A 21,318-nucleotide genomic window follows, 5' to 3' on the forward strand; every position below is an offset into this window, starting at 1 on the left:
TTTTATTAATTGATTTTTCTTATAAATTTTAATTTTTTTTTTTCATTAAAATCGGATAATAAATAAAAATGTTAAAGATGGCAGGCGTAACGGAAATTGCAACGGTGACGTCATAATCCAAAATGACATTTTCCATGATGACGTCAGAGGCCTATCGGAGGCTGTAGGCATGGATGCTTAAGCCTCTATATGGACATTTCTAGCCGCTGGGATTTTAAGGACTAAAAACGGGAATTTTTCCCGCGAAACGGGAATTTTTCCCTCGAAAAGAGAAATTTTTGAATTGTGAAATTTTTTGAGAATTTGGGCGGAATTTTTTTTCCAAAAAAATGGAAATTTTGGCGGATTTTGAGGAATTTTGGGCAAATTTTGTCCAATTTTGGCAACTATTGAGGGTCAAATTCAAGGTCAAGGTCAAAGGTCAAGGTCACATCCATCCAAGATGGCCGCCGTGACGTCAGAGCAATCGGTCATTGACCCGGAACCAGCACCTCACGCCTGGAGCCTGGCGCCGGACCGGCCAAAGCATACTACTATATAGTTTTTGATGCCTATAATGACGATAGTCTCAAGAATTTTACACGAGAGAAACCAGGAACAGGAGTTCGTCAAAGGGTCACATCAGCAGGTAAACTTCCAACAAACTGGCAAAAATTTCTTCGTTAATCGGAGAAGAAAGTTGAACTATTAGACTTATTAGCTGACGGACTCCAGCAGGTGCAACATAAGAAAATGATTGTTGCTACCAAAGGGGAGGAAGTTTTAAGTAATGGTGCCACATATATGTCTTTCCTGAAGTCGATACAAGAAGAAGCTGATTCCAGACTCTTGTCTTACATGCTGTGCAGCATGGTCACACTAGAATTATAATCAGAACTGTGGATACAGATGTAGTCATTATTGCAGTTTCCCTGTACGGTGTGCTTCAAATAATGAAGTTAAAGGAACTTTGGACATCGGTGTTGGAAAAGCTTCCCATGTTATTGCTGTCCACGAACTCGTGAATACATTTGGTCCAGATAGATGCAGTGGCATGTTGTTCATCCATGCATTTAATTGCTGTGATACTGTATCGGGATTCAGTGGTAAGGGGAAGAAGTCGTTCTGGAGAACATGAAATTCCTTCCCTGAAGTCTATAAAGTATTTCAGGAATTGTCACAGCCTGTGAATGCAATTGAACCCCATCAGTTGGATATTTTGGTGAGATATGTTATCCTTACATATGATAACACAAGCGATGAAGAATACATTGATCAAGCAAGAAAGTTCTTATTTATCAGGGGACAGGCTATGGATAGGCTGCCACCAACATTTGGTGCTCTTCTACAGCACACAAAACGAGCTTGTTTGCAAGCGGGACTGATCTGGGGTCAGAGCTTGATAGGAAACCCTGAATATCCTAACTTCGAGGATTGGGGATGGAAGAAAGAAGACGGTGTTTGAACTCCATTATGGAGTACGAAAAAAGAAACCTCAGCATCTGTGAAAGCGTTGACGAAGTGTTCCTGTCGCAGCTGCATTACAGGTCGATGTCTATGTAAGAAGTCAGGGCTTCCCCGCACTGGCCTCTGTAAGTGCGGAGGGGATTCCTGCGATATGAATTAAAATAATTAATATTTTCTTTGGACTTGACTGGGAGTTTTAGTAAATTGATTGGATCAATATGATCATATATTTTTAAAACCATACATCCTATTAACATACATCCAAAGACTGTCCTGTAGATAATTTAGAGCAGAACATATTGATCTTTGACAGTTGTATCGTAGCTTTAACCATGTTAATTTAATATTTAAAACCCTTGTTTGATGACACAGTGTGCGATTGTTTGGCAAGGGGGGGGGGGGGGGGGGAATCCGTTCTCGACGTGTTTATACTTCTACATTAAAGAACATAAGCTACTATATTCTTTGCATGCGCTGCCATTTACTTACAGTTGCGTATACTTTCGTCTTATTAAGGAGATGGTGTGTATTGTTGCAAAATAAATTGGAACAAATGCAGTCATATTTTGAAAACCATAAATCCTATCAACATACATCCACGAACTTTTCTTTAGATAATTTAATGTAGAACATGTTGGTTCTGGGAAATTTTATTGTAACTTTAACCATTTTCATTAAATATTGAAAAAATCACGATTGGTGACCCAATAGAGGGTGGAAGGGGGGAAGAATTCAGTTCCCGACCTGTTTCTACTTCTAATTTAAAGAACATATATATATAAGCTACATGCATGCCAAGTTTCAAGCTTTCTGCCGGATGGGACCATATTTCAAGTTAAAAAGCTGGACTAACTAGTGCGCAATTTATTTGTGACTATGTCCAAGTTATGTTGCACAGTACGAGCTATATATGCCTGAAAAAACACACCCAATATTTTAATCTTATCCCTGGATCGAAGAAGGTGTAGGTACATCTTCAAAAACGTCTGTGCCACCCATCTGCAACACCGCTGGTTTTGTAACATTTACTCTCAGATTTGATACACGATGGCAAATTTATAGACAATGTGCAACTGTTTTGATTTCATCTTCTGATCTAATGATGCATGTGATATCGACATGTGGTTTACAGGAAAGCCTTGTAATTTGGTTTCTAACATTCGACATAAGGGTTCGATGGCAACTGTAAATAAAACCATTAACAATGGACAACTTTCTCTAACAGAGATCTCAATCGGTAGAGGGTGCATAAGAAAACCATTTACAATCAGCCAAGAGGATATTCCGGTACATACCATTTTGACCCAAGTTATTGTAGTGTCTGCGAATACAAAGTGGTTCATTATTTGAAATAAAAAATTGTGATCAACTCGGTTGAAAGCCTTCTCCATTTCGATGTTTAACAAGGCCGTTTTATTCTGTTCTAAAGAAGAAATTAGTTGCACATCATGCAAGGCAAGTACTCCCTGTATAATGGACCTTTTTGGAACCATACATGTCTGTCCAGGACCAATGTCAGTCCTAACTGTAAACATTGTGCGCATATCCGGACTATTATTTTATAGTCCGTACAAAGAAGCGTTATTGGCCTATAGTCTGTTGGCTTCACTGCATGTTGCTTTTTCGGAATTAGTACAATGATGCCTTCTTTGTGAGACTTACAGAGCTCCGCTCGTGCAAGAATATCACGTACAACATCACAAAAGTCGGGTCCAATAATCTCCTAGAAAACTGGCTAAAATAACCTTAAAATCCTCAAAATGCTTCAAGCAATACATGAATATTACTGTTTATTGTTACAGATTTAGCTTCCTGATAGGCAACATGAAATTTAAACGCAAATATAAATGATACTGCTACAATCACAGTCTTTTGAAGGTAACTGATTTTATTATACAGTGCTGAACTAAAGAGTGTGCATCAGATGGAGTTAAACTTTCTAATACAGTCATCAAGGATTCGGAAGATTACTACTATACTTTTACACGTTTAGCATTTCTGTCGACGAATTAAAAGAATTTAAATGTTGGTGAACATTTTAAATGCATAACATTTTGAAAATATCAATTGAAAGTTGCTTTAAAAGTATACTGTAATTGCCATTTTTAGCCATTTTCAAACGGCGTTGTAGCCAAGAAATATAGACAAATCTCCATTCTGTTTTAATAGGCAAAAATTGTAGTTCCTCGCCAGAAACTTTGTCGCTTTGTCCCCCATTGTCACCACGACAAATTTCGAGTAATCTTCCTAAACCGAAGGCACTGCACGCATTTATAGCATACTTCTGGGCGCGCCGGACTGCCGTGTCTGTGTGAGAATGGAACAAGAGATACTCGCGGTTCCTATCTTGGAATGCGAAGAAGCGTCAAAAAAGAGACGAAGAAAGACTTCTTCCTGACCCGGCGCGCCGCGGCGTTGCTGCCGTAAGCTAAGATTACGAGAAAGTATTACCACCCTCGTAAATAACCAAAAGAAAGATTTTTTTGTTGTATATTTGTAAATGTTCTATTTTCCTAAGTCTGCTAATTTAATGTGTTTTAAAGGATAACTATAAAAGAAAATAAGCTTAATTAAGTTGTAAGTAAGTTTATTCAAAGTTAATTGCAATTTTGAATGCAGTTATAAGCCGCATGATGACTTGTTGTTATACTGTAAGGTTTAACTGTCTAAATTTTGGCTATTATGGTGTACAGAGAGTTTCAATCTCCAATGAATACATACGAATGTGTTTAGATGTAGCATAGGGTGACCAAATCATAAAGTTGAAAAAACGGGACACATCCAAGGAGGGTTGGGGGCGATACCCTCCAGCTAAAGGGGGGTCCGAGTGGCCTCCATCGAGACGTAATCATTGAAACATGCTCTTTTTTGATAATTTGAGACCTATAAATCTTTTTCATTTTACCTATGAATATGTAATTTAATTTAAATTGTGAGGCATATAATAAATAAAACAACAATTTTGCAGTGAATACTTATTTATTATAAGTGTTATACTTATACTTCAAAACATAATTAAACAAAATAACTAAAATAGTTAGTTAAAGTTATTTTAAAAATCTTTAGTAGGTATTTCAATTGGGGATATTTTTCTTTCGTTCCAGCCAATTTTAAAACCTCTTTATTTTCCAATATAAAGTTGCAAAAACTAGAACAGTCCATTTTTAAACTGTAGAGTACCTGCAAGATTACAGAAAGGGTATCCACTCCCATCTTGTTCCTTTCATCCGTCCATTGAATGTTCATAAGTGAAAAGATTCTTTTAGTATTACCATTATGGGCAGGGATCTCAAACACATACTGGCATATCTTCAAAAATTCAACTGTCGAGGAGAGGGGAAGACGGCCTGAGGAGAGGCGCGACAAAAGTGTATCATCAACCCAACGTAAATACGGGACATTTAAGCGTCCCGGTAGACTTTTTCGGGACCCCGTGTACGATCGTTAAAAAACGGGACAATCCCGTTTTTACGGGACGTTTGGTCACCCTAATGTAGCACCAAGACTTGGTGACCAAGTACTAAACAGCTATATCGTATTTGTTAGCAGTAGCGGATCCAGAGGGGGGGCTAAGGGGCTCAAGCCCCCTCCAAAAGCATCTGGGTCCACTATTGTTTTAGTGTTTGCCTTGATAAAGCCTAGCCTCAGCTGGGTCAAGCCCCTCCCAAACCAAAATCATGGATCCGCCACTGTTTGTTAGCACTTCGAAAATTCCAATTCATATATATTATAGTGTTGATGATTTTGGTGGTTGCTACCAGTGTAAAAAAAAAATTAAGTACTTAATTATTTATGTCAATTACATCATATTTATGCACGAATTAATTATTTTGAACTGATTGTTGCTACAAGTTGATGCTTCATTTTCAACGAATATCCAAAAACTTATTCCACAAAGTATTTTTTTTGTAAAACAATTTTGAGAGTTCAACAGTTTAATGGTAAACGATTGTTTTACCATTATAACTAAATTTATGTTATTTCTTTTAAAGGTCCTCTGATTCATAATGGTTTGTGTCAAAATAATTATATAGATTATCTAAATAAATTATAGGTTAAACCCGACATGCGTTTTTATGGATTTTATTGTAAATGTAATTAAATTGATTATAACTAAATTTGCTACTTGATTATAGGTATAGAGTTGATTTATTCAACCTGTGAAGTTAACTCGCCAATTCATATGAATTTTTTTGATTGCTTGAATTAATACATTTTGCTTAAAACTTTACACCATTAAAGTATTTTATAGTCTGAAGTTAATTTGAAACCAATAATTGAAAAGGTCATTTTCAATAAAACCTGTGTTCAGAAATTAGTTCAATTGCAATAATGTAACTTTTAAGATCCAGAAAATATTTAAATTTTAACTGGACAAGTATGTGAACAATAACTTTTACATTCAAATTCTGGAACACATTATTCCTTATTAATTTTTTTTTGTATTTTGTAGGACTATATCAACTCTAAATGTACACTACTGTATCTTATTTATGTTCACGTCGTTTGTTATATTGTGTATAGGCTATGTTGTATATGTGATTGTGGTAATGTATCTTGACCAGTGTTCCTTGCCGTGTGTTCTTGTTAGCCTACATTGGTAAAAATAAAACCACTGTAACTTATGTACTTGTACTTAATCATGCAATTATGTAAATTAAAATTGTTTTCATAGGATAAAATGTCTGTGCTATATACAACAGGAAAACCAAGAACAATCTCTTTGTTGCTGTAGTTTATGTAATTTTTGTTTTTCATTGTCCTTCTGTTGGAGATCGTTGTGGAAGTAACTGAGAAATCGAGGTCGAGGTAGTCCACAGGAATGACTATCGCTCGTTACTAACGCACTAATTACATAATGTATAAAAATTGTGTGCGTGGGTGCCACGCGTATTACAAGTGACATTTAGTTCCATACTAAATGCCATTTTGTTTACGAAATGCGAATTGTGTTGCTATCAACACTACGTATTTTTTATTTGTACTTGTGGTTCAAATTGGGTATTACTAATTTATATATGAGTAGCCCATATGCAAAAGCCGTTATCTCCATGTCAACAAAAATGTGGATAATTAAGAAAAACGTATAGGAAATGATACAGATATCTCATAACTGTCAATGTAATAATTGTGAAAAATCGAAAAAAAAATTAGGTTTTTTAGCCAACAAATCTGTATAATATAGGATATATCAATAGTTTTTTATTTACAAATCAATTATGCACATGACAGGTTTTGCACCTGAAACATGAAAACAACAGGTTTTGGAAATGTTATATCAGCCATTTGCAATTTCATGTCAGTTACAAAACATGTTACTTCCAATGACAAATTAACACTTCTATGAATATGACACTCACATAGTTGGAATTATACATTGTAATAACAAAAATAACTCAGACTTAAGATACAGTGTTACCAAATTAATATGTTGGCATAACAACACTGACATTAACATACAGCCATTAAGTATTTGAAAACATCACTCGGAAAGTGTTCTGTCCTATTAACAGACGTAGGTACACTTAAGATATTTCAGTACCGTCGTCGTACATCAACTCAAAATCATTCATCTCATCTTCATCTGCTTCATTCCTTGCTGTGGCTGGAACATTACCTGTAGTCTGCTGTTGAAACACAAAGAGTATAAAATGTGAGCTTGGCATTTTCTTCCCACTTCTCTCCAAAGTGAAGTGACAGCAATGTGCGCACATCGTGTATTTTGGCATCCTTCAGTTGCACCCCTCTCACTACATCTGGGATCTGAGAATCCCTAAATGTTTTACCCTTTTTGCAAATGGTTTTAGGTTCACCACTTTCAAAGTTATAAAATGGTTCCCCTTGAACCAAAATGCTTTTTCTAGAGTGGCTTCTAGTTAGCACAAACTTCTTGGTTTTTTGAAACTGGAAGTGCCATCTTCCTGTTGCTTTCAAAATCTCCTGTGAATATAACTTCCAGTCTTTAACTGCACAGTCCTCTCCAAGATTATTTACTTTACCGAACTTATGAAATACCTAGATATACTTTTCTGGATTTTCAATAACACTTTCATGTCTGAACTGTCGTTCCAAATTTCCAAATACCCTATCTGGCGGTAAAAAAGAATGGCCGACAACTGGAAACAGGAGGATGACATCTTTCAAATGTTTCGGTGCTTCCAAAAGCATCCAATGTGAGAGCATGCCGACCATAGATAGATTCTTATTTTGGCCTTCACAGCCATCAGAAAAGAGTCTGATTCTGGTGACCTCATCAAGATCCAGGTTGTTAAGCCTGTGATGTAATGCTGATGCTATTTCGTTCGAACCTTTCGCATAAGTATCTTCTGTCCACACATAAAAATATGTGTTTGTCGTGTTTTGAGAAGTGGTTGAAACACCCTCGCAGATAGTAAAATTAAAGAAATACATTTGTCTTTTGTAATATGCCGCTTGGTCAGGAAGTTTAGGCAGCACTAAATTCTTCTGACAATCGTAAGTAAGGACCAACTCACCATCGGTTTTCTCCCGGAGGTGTTGATAAAAAGTATCTGCCCTTTTTTTGTGTGACAATAACTAAATTTGAAGAGTATGTTTTGCTGCCTGGTCCCTTTCATCCTTTATTTTGTTCTCGAGACTCAAGCATGTGGAACATTTATCGGTTTATGGGGCATCAAAGCTTATATTGAAATTATCATTAAAAACAGTTCGAAGAAACTCGTATTCAACTCGCAGGTTTTCTTCTGTGTGTTTCTGGAGGTACATTTCCAACATTTTCTTCACATTTAACTGGCTGCTAAAGTACTGACGCACACGGTTTTTCCCCCGGCAATAATGGGACTGTATGGGCTGAAATGTTTTTATGAAATCTTTCACTGCAGTCCTTTTCAGTTCATACTTTTCGACCTGGCGGGCTCCTCCACGAGTTTCAGGCGGAGTAACACCGAGGTGAAGATATTTCAGACACAGTCTTTGGACGCGATCACGACTCTCATTTAAAACACTTAAAAATGCTTTTCTACAAACTTCTACATGTTTAATAATACCTTGCCTTTGCCTTGGTAATGTATAACATGTGCTTACTTGTCGTCTTGATTGTCCTTCTGGTACACGACTTCTTTTGGCTGACGAGACTGTCACATGCTGCAGGATGTAAGATTTCTTTGATTCCAGATCTAGATTTGGATAGTACTTTTGGTGGATTCTTCGTACGTCCTGCATTGAAAGCTGATGACACTGAAAACATCCCTTCATCCCATGTCCGCAGGAAGGCATAACAGGAAATCCCTATGGGCGATGTCTGAAAAGAAAAAATACCAATTGCTGTGAAGAATTATATGTAGTGCCGATACTTATTTTCAATGTCTATATTTGTCGTAACAAAAATTAGCCACCAGTGGCGTCTCGTCAGGGCAAGCAAGGCAAGCAGTGCTTGCCCAGGCAGTTACCAGACATTGTATTTTTTAAATAAATATTTTATTCAGAATAGTATTTTACTTTGGCTCGTGCCGTTAGGTGTATGTATTTTTTACACTATCTTCTTGGTACCCAGTACTGTGCGCTGTGCGCTATAAGAAAAAAACTCGCTGACACACAAAACATGCTGTTTTAGAAGCGTTGCTAGGTTTAGAAGCGCTGGTAGGACCGCTTTCAGCAGGAAGGCTGCCGCAGTAGTTTCCTTTCGGAAGGGGGGGTGGCATGGTACAAAGGTTCAGGGAGAGGATTGGCTGTAAAAACACGTGGTAGAAGCTACGAAGGTAGCGCTTTCTTGCCGAACTGAAGAGAACATGGCCGAAGCAGACGGTGGAATACTTCCGCCGACTGCTTCGGCTACGTCCGCCACAGTTCGGCAGGGCAGGTGGCGAGGTCGCGTTTCAGTCGGCGGTCGTCTCTCGGGGCGCGCGCATCTCTCCCGCGGGCTGTTGGCTGGCAGTGCATGGGGGATTTGTGGGCGTACGCGTCACGCGGTTGGCGGATACGGGATCCCAGCTCGAGAGTAGCAATCTCGCTGGGGTGACTGTGAATAACCAATAGCAGTCCGGGGACCAATGGCCGGCCTGTGGAGTCGTTATTACGGCTATGGGGGTGAAAGGTAGCCTGAATGCAGCTCGGTGCGTGGCAGAAAGCAGTTCCGTCGGCGAAGGCACCGCAGGGGAGCTTGATGTGCCCTAGATGCAAAGTGTAGACGAACTGCGGGCTGGAAATTGCGGAGCTGTGAACTGCCGCGCGCGCAACAGAACTGAACAGCATCGTAACTCTGAAGGAAGAGATGGCAGCGCCTTTAAGTTGGGGCCCTGTTGGAGCCAGTGGTAGCATGGGCGGCGCGCCCTTCAACCGTCCCGGGATTTTGGAGGACAAGAGGGTCCGACTCGCAAGATACTTAATTCGCCTGAACGAATTACCCCCACCCTGGCTTGAAAGGTTGTTGGCTGTTGACTGGAATAAGGAAGATTAAGATGGCGCACTGTCAGGCTGCCTTCCGCCCTGTACGCCCGCAGTTCGAGCCGGTTTACTGGCTCGTCTGCGCACATCTGGTTTAACTGTGGCTGCCTGGGCAGCTGGGCTGGGCTGACGAGTGAAGTCGCCCGCCCCTGGGGGCGCATGCGCCCCTGGTTAATAATAACCCAGGAGTACCCAACATTTAAATGCGGGCCGCAAGGCCCAATCACCCAACTCCAGCATGGTTGATTTTTCAGCCCCTCCAACTCTTCTTACCTGGACCCTTCTTCCCTCTTGTCCAGTAGTTACCTGCTTGCTTACTGCATGTTATTTGATCCCCGCATGACCTGGCCCAGGGTTTTCCCTGTGTCTATGCAGGTTTTACCTGGGTCACATTAGCTAGCTTTTAAGCTAGGCGACCAATGGGGCGTCAGTCATGGCGCCAATCGCAGCCATGGCTGGCCAGTAAACCTCAATAGCACACGATGCACGCGCCCTTGTCCCGCATGGTTAAAAACCCGCATGGTAGAGTGTATAGGCTTTGGCCTGAGACACACTTAGGTCATCCCGTAACCTGGACCCTCCCCTTACACACTTAGAATAATTTAGGCTAGGAAAAAAAATTGTGGCGTTTCAGAAATGATTGCCGTGCCAGTTTCTTGGTACATGTACCAGTTAACAGAGTTTCTGATCACGTATGAAGATAATTTCTTTTGTGTTGGTACGAAAAATACCAAGATTTAATTTTTACTATTCTAGTACATTTTTATGAGGTTCTTCTCTTTATTTTAAGTACTTACTTTGCCATGTGTTGTCTGTTTATATATTTTGTACCAGATATCGATGATACTACACTCCCACTTAGTATATAAGTTATGTAATAATGTAAGTCAAACATTATTTTTTAAAAATAATTTATTTAAAAAAATGTCAATTTTTCTACCTGTGGAATAGTCTATGTTCAGTTAAGAAAGCTACTTAAACAGCACCATTTTGTACATTGAAATCCATATTTTCCCGGGGGAGGGCCCCCGGACACCCACCTTCCCTCCCTCCCCCATCATGTTTTGATGTGAACGGAGTTGTTGCTTCCCCTCATGTAAACCTCATGCCTCGCCCCTGTTAGCCACCATACTACATGCAGGACATAAAATTATAGCAAATATTAGGCTGATATTAAATCACCTTCTAACTTACCTAGCCTTCTTTGCAACATTTCGTTTCCAGGTCTCCGGTCTACGTTTTCGTTTTCTTGATTTTTGTGCAGGAGTCTCTGCTACATTGTTACCAGGACACGCAGATGCAATCTCTTCTTCGCCATCCATTATTACAATTTAGCAAAATGTGCCTACTCGTAACATAAACAAAGCCCTAACACAATCGTCTCTCGTCTCACAACTCACAGATTACATTAAGATTTTGGCTCCAAAAATTTTGTTGAACAGCTGTTTCATAGAATGTTGTTTATCATTACCAAATACAAAGCAATATCCAACAAAATGATGCGAAATATCATTTTATATGCAATTTAATGTGCATGTACAAGGAAGCCAGCCTGGTTATAACAGGTACCTATTGCAAATGGAAACATGTTCCGGTTATCATGGTGGTCATGGATATAGCGGCTATTGGTATTGACATTACCAATTATTGTTTTTAACAGGTTTTGTATCTGATGTCGTGAGTCACTTAACAGGTTTTGCAACTGACCTCACTTTTCTCTTCAATATTTTGATGGGTTTTAGCGTGGTTTCACACTCGTTCTTCACACCATTATGAAGCCAATGAAAAGACGAATCCATAGATACTATAAACTCATTTTCGATGATTTTTGGATTTAGCGGGTTTTGCATATGGGCTACTCATATGAGAAACAAAATTGGTTGTTGCAAACGCAAAAAATTTGTTTCTTTTTTTAAAGAAGCAAATACATCATTTTTATTTTATACAGTAAGTCTGTATTATGTACGGTGATTATAATTGATTAAAATTATGATCCATATATACTTAATCGTATAAAATGTGAACTAAGCTACAATGGAGATTGAAAAAAGAACTGTTGGCGACTTCAGCATGTATCTTAGAGTGAAAACTACGGACCTATAACTGTCCTGCGAAATATCTTGCTTCGACTATTATGCTGGACCACGAACTTCAGGACTTGGGATAACTAAATCAAGAGCCCCATAATTGAAATTTCATAATACCTTGAAGAACCTGGGTATACATGATTATAGTCAAACTCCGAATATAGAGTTGATGTCTAAGGATCTACTGGTTATTTCTACTGCTACCTACCAACAAATGCCGTGACAATGAAGACATTTATGGAGTGTCATGACTATATGTTATGGTTGGACGAATAACTCTACGATATCCTTTGACTTATATTTGGAACTACAGAAGGATTAAAGTGGTATGAAGTTACTGTTAATTGACAGTGTAAATATGTATGTGAAGTGCTTTGAAATATTAGTAGGTACCTACTCAAAACGATGTGTTGCTCTGTAGATTTATTCCTGATTAATTAACATAACATCAATATTATAATTTTCAATTTGCTGCACCAATTATTGTGAAGTAATTTTCTATAACTATCATTAATGTAGAAAAGTTTATCGTAAAGTGCTTTACCCTAACTGACAAGCCTGTGCAAGCTATATTTTATTTTATTTAACTTTGAGTTATCTGTAATTGATTAGGCTAGTCTAGAGTTGGTTTGTATAATCCCAGATAAAGCAAATTAAATGAATTTAAACTAATTTGGAATGTTAATATCTCCGACTTTGATTTTACATTGTTTCTCATAGAGGAAATTGAACTTTGTAATTTGGCGACATGTACTTCATGTTAAATTCAGTGTCACATCCAGAGATTAGAGAATATACAGATGGGGAATAAGGTCTCACTTTAGACGAGGGGGTTTAGATTATCGTATTTTGTCCCTAGTATTTAAAGATCATAATAAAAATTAGTTGTCTGTAAAGTCGGTTTACGTACTATAGTTTAACGTGACGTCATAACAAAACATTGATGTAATGATTGCATACTTTATGAATAAAATTGAATCATTTTTATTGAATTATCACTATTTTGTATGGATACAAAGAAGGAGTGAAATGAAATCTACAATTTAATTGATAAATATACTTTTATTTGCACTCATTAATCCAAATATGTTTATTACTTTAACGAACAGATTATTTTAACTACAACTTTTTTAATGAAAGTGATTGTTTAATTGTAATGTTCAATTGGCTCCATAAAATAGTATATTCCCTTGCACGTCGGTTCGGCGGTTCAACTTGATATTAAAATTTATAAATAGTTTTAAAATTCTCTTATATGTTTCTTTTTGTTCAATGCTCTTTATTTTGGAAAAATTAAAAAAAATAACCAAAAAAATTAAATAATAAAAAAATAGTTTAGTTAAAGTACTAAATTTAAAAGCTACTTTCGAAAAGTCCGCCTTAACCTATTTAATAAAATAGTAGATTCATAGGCCAATCTAGTGGAAGAGAGATAGATGCAGCGCAAAGGTACAATGAGCGTAACGGGATAATTAGTCATCCTTTTTCGTGCGTGCAGCCGGCGTTATTAGATTTATTAGACGTTGTTACGTCAAAAATTAATATTTGACTTATAGAAATTATTAACTAATTTGGAACATTTTATATCATAGTTCCTAGTTTCGCATTAAAACTATTTCAAAATGTATTCAAGTTAAAGTGCGGTATGTATTATAACACCATTTTTACTTTTGTGATTATAATATATTAATATGAAACAAGACTTAATATGATGAGTGAATCGCTGGAGTGTACATATATACGTATGCGTAGCACTGTGGCTGTGGCTCGCATCGGTTATTGTGCGTCCGTGGTCTTGAGAAGGGTTTATTTTGACAAGGGGCCCCGCAAGGTGGGGGTAAGAAAGATAATACATTGTGAATGGTGTGGAGAAGACTGTACGAGAGCGATAACTGACACATTTTTGTCTCCTCCTTTTGCTCTCTTCGCGGTCACACACACCCACACACACCCAAATGCAGATGCCAGGTGCGAGTTGAGAACTTGCTGCTCTGATGAACGCTCTTAAAAACAAAATTCATTTATAGCTTGTGTAATGTAAACTTAAAATTAGCATCTTTAACAAAACTAAACCTTCTGACAAAAAAAAATGTAAAATCAAGACTTACCATAACATTTTTGCTAACCACAAACATGAGCGTTCTGTTTTCGGTCGACAAAAAAAAAAAAACAAAGAAATTTGAGTTAGACTGAAGCTGATATTTTCATGTTTGTTCGTGTGTCTTCCAAATCCTTTTGTACACCTTAACTTTTCCGAAGGTTAGTTGCCAGACCTATCAATATGATCGTGGCTCTATGGAAATCGCAGGCCATTGCAAAAAGCAAAAGTTGAGAATATCATAGCATTAAAGTTACTTGAATTGGCGGGAAACAGGATTTTACATCTTGTTCAATTTTTTGTAGCTGTGTGTTTTTATTTTAGTGTTTTGATTTTTTTTGAAATATATAGCTATATTGTAATTATTAGATTGCTTCTTTCTCTTTTGATGAAAGAGGAAAATTTTCATGATTGTCTTCGCCAAGTCAATAATTGCAATAGCTAGGTATTATTGTTTTGGAATGCATGATAGTCATAATTGAAAGTATTTTTTTTTATTTGCGTAATGTTATTACTTTTTTAATGGCTTTTGTTGATTGAATTTATGTTTAAAATTGTTTGTCTTGGAAACATTTATCTTTGTAAAATGCCTTATGTCGTTCAATTTCAAATCCCTTATTATCAACCCTAGCCAAACTATATATTTATCAGTCATTCTGAAGGAGAACCACTTTTCTGTATACATAATAACAAAAATTCAAAAATGATTTATTTTGCTGCCTGACTTCCAATCTTTACCTAAGGTGGCGGTGTGATACTAAGTATTTTACCTTTAATTGACCATTTTAGAGGGTGGTTATGTTGTGTTAGGTAGGTACTTTAAAAATATTGTGAAGTCGTGAGAATGTTTTGTTAGGTTAGCTACATTAAAAATACTGTGAAATTATGTGAACTGTTTGTTAGTCTAGCTACAATATAAATAGTGGAAACATAAGTGCAGAGGAGGGCAACCAAACTATTGAATACAGGTCTAAAGCAGGTATTGCAAGGAATACAAGGATGGGTTAGGTAGCGAAGAAAACATTATTATATGCCCTGGTTAAACCGGTAGAGCTAGCCATCCAATCTATGGTGCTGGAATGGTTTAAGTGGTCATGATATACCTGTAGTGGATATCTGTATTAAGCAGAAGGTAATAAAAGCACAGGTAGAATAATGTGTCCTTATGGGAGGGAAGTGCAACCAAGGGTGAAAGAGTAGGGGAGAGGGTGGCACATTTCAACAAATTTTAGTGTATAATTTGTTTAATTCAACCCGTTATTTTTTAACTCAGAAATTGTTATCATTGGTTGTCCTAATTGTTTTTTGGGCAGCTTGTTAATTTTTTTTTTTGCGGTCGCTAATCATAACCATGAGGTAAAATTTTATATTTCATGTACAGCTTACATGTGTTACATTGTACCCCTACCATAGAACATATTTCAACAGGGGGTGGTGTACCTTTTTATACAAACAAATATATTATATTTTTTTTTTTAACTTTCAAATCAATTAACATTTATTGAAATAGGCCAAATAAGCTAATATATGATACAAATACAATAAAATTAGAAATACAAAAAAAATTGAAGAATTGTTTAAATTATTGTATTCACTTAAAGCAGAAAGCATAAATAAGCATATAGTAGAGGAGACCGTGGGAGATTGACCTTCACCCATCATCTGATAACCAGATGAGACATATTTTTTTATGAAATTTTATTGATTTATTAACACGCCTATGATAGCTTGCCATTCAAAGTGTTCATGGCTATTTTTAATTAAATTAATTTTTATAAATTTTTTTTCATAACCTTCACTCTATTGATAAACGAGCAAATTTAGTTTCAACAGATAGTTTTTAATATGAAGAATATACCTTGGTAGGCTTGCCTACTTATTTCTGTTCATGGCTACCTGGCAAGTAGGCATGAACAGGTAAGTCAATATAGGTAACTACACTGATATGTTAACCAATAAAAATTGGTATAAAGAAGAAAGATAATTTAATTACGAAAATAATCATATAGGCTTGCCTGCGAAAAACCGTTCATGGAATATTATTGCCATGCTTTGAAGTTTTAAAATCGGAGCAATTAAATATGTCCGAAAGAGAAAGTAGAGCGTCCGTAGTCCGTGTGAAGGTTATGAAAAAAAAAATTTATAAAAATTAATTTAATTAAAAATAGCCATGAGCACTTTTTGAATGGCAAGCTAACATAGGCATGTTAATAAATCAATAAAATCTTATAAAAAATATGTCTCATCTGGTTATCAGATGATGGGTGAAGGTCGATCTCCCACGGTATCTTATATTAATAACATTTTATTGAGGGTTTACGTTAATTTTTCTTTAACCGAAGATAAGTTTACCTACAGCAAATACCATAGAAGAAATTGCTTGAGATGTGCCTCCACTCATGGTTGGCTGCGGAGTTTCATAATAATGTCACTTATGTCAACAATGCTGATATCGTCTTTCTCAGGGGAAAAAAATTCTACTAATATCCCTTCCTTTGCATGAATCTAACTTTGTAATTTTTTCTTTTTGGTCTTCTACTTGCCCTACAAATAGGACTTTTTTCGTCTTTCCTGCAAACTGAATTAGTACAAAATCATTTATTTGGATTAGGTACTACATTATTATTTCCCAAATCTACAGTTTCTTCAAACTCTGATGTAGAAATCAAAAGTTGGTCTATATTTTCACTATCAGACTCATCTTAGACCTACAAAAGAATTTTACAACCTTCACTATCAGAAGACTTATCATTGAAACATTTTCTTACAGGCTTATGTTTTACTGTTTTATTTAGTTTCTCTAATTTAATTTTCTTAGTGCCTAATTGTAAGCATTTCCTGCACAACTCCTTTTTTTTTCTGGAGTGTCCTTCAACTTTTCTTCTTGTTCTGCTTTTGGAAAAAGCCAAACATCTTCAGGTGTCAGACTTCCTTTTTAAGTCTACTGTGTTTGCCTCACAGTGTTTTTATTTTTCTGTTGTGCTGCTCAAAATGGCAGAATTTTCTTTGCTTGTGTTTGATTGATTTCCAGTTGCATAACATAATACAACAGGTGAAAGATCAACTGAAGGGGTTTGATGAATCCTGTTGTAAAACTAATGTGTTAGGTAGGGCCTACTGATAGTTGCACTAATTACATGTGAGGCATCAAACTCTCCCTCTATAAACACGAGATGAGACATTGGCCAAATAGCCTTTTGCTTTAAAATCTGCTGTGATGTTTTTTTTTGCGTAAATGAAGCAATATATACTGTGTTAGTTAAAGCATCTAGGTTGTGAATGGTTACTGTTTTGCCAGGATTTGATAGCAGCCAATCATTTTCTGAGTTTTCAGTTTGTATTGATACAGTCCCAATATTCCAACATCTAAGGGCTGGAGGCAGTGAGTACAGTGAGGAGGTAAAGTGCCAACATATTACCATTTTCTCTAGAAAACAATATCGCATCAAGACTGCAATATAGCTTTCATGATTTTTCATGAGCAATAGTATTTTGTTTTCTTTTGAACACTTTGTATGCTTTTTCTTGTGTTCTAGAACGTATAAAAAATAGACTGTTGATCATCCATCCACTTTTGAGACTATTTACTTACAACAGAGAGTCATGAAATTTTGTCCTCGGAAATTAAATCCCGGGGGGGATTGTATTTCCGACAGCGGTGACAATCATGCATTCACTTATCATTGAGCCAAGTTCACTAGAAACAATTTGACCCACCTGACGATCTCCTAGCTTGGCAACCACTTTTGGAGCTGAAACGACAGTCGAGACTCCTGTCTCGTCTAAATTATATATTCTGTCTGCTGTGAAATCATCCAAATGAACAGCTCGCTCATACTTGTCAAAAAAACTTTGTTATATTTGCTTTATTAAAAACTGTAGCTCTTGATATACTAGTGTTTTTGAGTTTTGTAATGTGAGCTGTTCGTGGTGACTCATAAATCCCCTAACCCAAACAATCCCAGCCATTTTGTTTTCATCCCAACTACTTGGCATAATTGAGCCCAGCAGTGTTGCATAATCATAAGGAAGCTGTCATTCTTGTTTATTAGTCAATCCATAGTTAATATATGAAAATTTAGTAATGTAATCACAAAGCACACCCTTGTTCTGCTGTAAAAACTTGTTGACTTGTATATTTGGAACTGTAGCATTTTGATGTTGGGCTATCACTAGGCTCAAGATAAACTGCATTACCTTTTTTTAATCTATAAAATAAAGCAGTGAAGTGTATTTCATACAGATCTGCAGCTTTTCTAAGAGACATGCCATCTTTTACTGCGTGCATGGCCTTGGCCATTTCTTCCTCACGCACTTCTGGTTCATCACACTTCTTTATGTATGTTCTTACCATGTTGGCCAAATCTGAAAGAAAACATAATTTAGTTATAATGTAAGTAAATAAAAATCTAGATAATAATTTTTAACCTCACCTAATTTCAATATTTTATTATTGATTAAAGGGGAATACTGAGAAAAAAAAAGTAAAAGTATTTATTAAAGCATATTAGGTTTCGGCTACTGGAACACATTTCCAATGCTAACACATTTATCGGTCGTTTATAGAAACATTGGGAAAGAATTACCAAAAGGTTCAACCGTTCCTCGTAGGATAGCTTCAGTCGCACCTTCTTTAGCTACATTCGTCATTTTCTGCTGCCTCCCTGGAACCTTTCCGTTCCCCCCTCACCCCCTCAAGAAACCTACACCCACCTTCTCCCCTCTGACTACTTCATCCATTGCTGTAGACCTCTCCATTGTTGCCAAACTCCAGATGGGGCGAAAGAGTTTGGCTTGCAGTCTATTGCGCGTTTCGTTTTCTGTCAAAATGCCAAAGTGGCGGCAAGGTGTTACGAAAGGGTGAAAACGTTCAAAACGACCTTAATTTGTCAAGAAACTTAAAAACGGTGTCAAAAGTATGAAGCCTTTGGCAAATTTGGTACAAAAATCAGCAGTTGAAAAACCCGGGTGAGATAGAGCAAAACCTATTATTAAAAGCAGTTTGAATAATGGGTAGGTCATAGAAACATTTTTTTTGTAGGGCGAATGGAAAAGACACACATTTCTGTTGAATAATGACATGTCTAATAATTAATTTATTCACCATCTAATATGTAGGGTTGTGTTTTTTTTCACGAAATAATTCAACTGCTCATTACGCAGTGCAAAGGTATGTCCACGCCAGTGGTTTCTTCCTTGTAATTGGCATCAATCTGCAAGAGAAACTATTGCTCTATTTAACCAGGATATTCAGGACGCTTTTGCTTCCGCTCGGAACGGCTGTGATTCGTGTACCTACTAACAGTTCACATGGTCTGAACGTAACTGAACCCGTTACGAAACGTAGATGATGCTACAGTGTTTTGACTCCCAGCTAGTCTCGAAATATGTTTGCAAAACAGTGCAGTGACAATCATGCATTCACTTATCATTGAGTCAAGTTCACTAGAAACAATTTGACCCACCTGAGGAGCTCCTAGCTTGGCAACAACTTTTGGAGCTCGAACGACCGTCGAGACCCCTGTCTCGTCTAGATTATATATTCTGTCTGCTGTGAAATAATCCAAATGAACAGCTCACTCATACTTGTATAAAAAACTTTGTTATATTTGCTTTATTAAAAACTGGCCTTATTAATAAGAGGTGAAGAAAAAGTTAATATATCGAGACAATTTAAAAATAAATTACTTTGCTATTTTTATATTAAAAAGGAATTTGAATAACAATGGCTGCAGCAATTCGCAACGAATATATGATGCCCTATCTTTAACAAATATTTCAGTTCATAGTATGACACTGCAGTTAAATTTGTATTTAAAATTAAAAGATTTTCTAAAAAATTATTTTTTTTCTTTTTAATTCTTAAAGGTATTAATTTTTTATGTGCACAAAGGATTTATTTTGTTGCCAATATTTTCCTCAGAATGTTACTAGGTGAAACCTACAAATTTTAGGGTAATTTTGTTTCTGTGGTGCTGGAAATAATGTGCGGCTAAGTAAACTACAGCATTTTCTTTCAGTTGAAATGATTATTTCTTACTAAAATAAATTAAAGGTGAAGATAAGAAAGAATTACAGTACTCAACTCAGAGTGTTGAAATACACAAAACACATGTTTTTGTATATATTTGTGTGTGTGTTTATTACTAAAGAATTATTCAAAATTTTCCAAAAAAAAAAAAAAAAAAAAAAAAAAAAAAGTGAAGTGACGGCAGAGTAGTTACTCGCTGGAATCACATTTTGGGGAAGGAGGTATGGGATACGAGTTCGAGTCCCAATCCTATAAACTTGTTATAAGTGTTTTTAACAAAACTTTGATAAAAGGTGGGTAGGCCTATCTAGTTTAAAGAAACCTGATCAATCAAAACAAATAATAAATAACTATCTTCCAGTATTCTAGGCATTAATGAACAAAATGAAGAAATTGAACTTGAAGCTAGAGAATTATTCATTACCCTACAGCTTCCATTGGAAGATGACTTGGACACAGTGACTCGTTTAACCGGTGTACCTACCGAGAACATACTTCAAGAGAAAGAAACGTAAACTTCAGTATGGTCCAGATTTTGACCACGGTCCAGAAGCACTGAAGTAGACGTAGATGGTGACGAATTGGAGAAACATAAGTGCATGACTTGATGTAAGCTTCAGGACATACGCCATTGCTAAGCACATGTATGTCTGTAGAAGAAAACTACAAAAAACTCAAAAGACAAAAACACAAATTAAGCAAAAAATTGCTGTTGTCAACAGGATTCAAACACCACATAATATTCCATAACAGGAATATGGTCAACAAACAAAGAAAAACAAAGAAAAATGGACTAAGAGAACGAAAAAAAACCCCACAAATGATGACAGCACAAAAATATTGAACCCAAAAAAGTTCAGCACAACAGTTGAAACGAGACAAAAACACAACAAAACTAAAGACGAAACAAACACAATAGTTTTCCAAAACAGAAACAATCCTGTTGTTTATATCCTGTTGAAAACAGCAATTTTTTGCTATGTTTTTGTCTTTTGGGTTTTTTGTAGTTTTCTTCTACAGACATACATGTGCTTAGCAATGGCGTATGTCCAAAAGCTTACATAAAGTCATAAGAAGGCTATGTTAAAAAACTGCAGAAGAAGCACCAAGTGAAAATAACTGCACAAAACCAGAAATACTGTAGGGCAGCATGATAATCCCTTGTGGATCGAAGCTTGCAGCAATCCCTTAACTGCTTATAATTTTGGAACAGTGTATAAGATGAGAGAAACTAC

General features: G+C 36.5%; 1 protein-coding gene across 5 annotated transcripts in view; it reads left to right on the forward strand.

Moving 5' to 3' along the window:
* Positions 1–14,265: 14,265 nt before the first annotated feature.
* Positions 14,266–21,318, forward strand: part of LOC134527383 (putative ATP-dependent RNA helicase TDRD12) — a 393,271-nt gene continuing 386,218 nt past the window's right edge. For 3 of the 5 annotated variants that reach the window (XM_063360029.1, XM_063360028.1, XM_063360030.1), the window contains exon 1: positions 14,324–14,497. The gene's annotated coding sequence lies outside the window, so the exon portion shown is untranslated. Of the gene's footprint in view, positions 14,498–14,651; positions 14,863–21,318 lie in introns of those variants that run through there. The other 2 variants (XM_063360027.1, XM_063360032.1) reach the window with 2 other exon arrangements.

Source organism: Bacillus rossius, chromosome 1, assembly GCF_032445375.1.
Source record: "Bacillus rossius redtenbacheri isolate Brsri chromosome 1, Brsri_v3, whole genome shotgun sequence".
NCBI classification, from domain to species: domain Eukaryota; kingdom Metazoa; phylum Arthropoda; class Insecta; order Phasmatodea; family Bacillidae; genus Bacillus; species Bacillus rossius.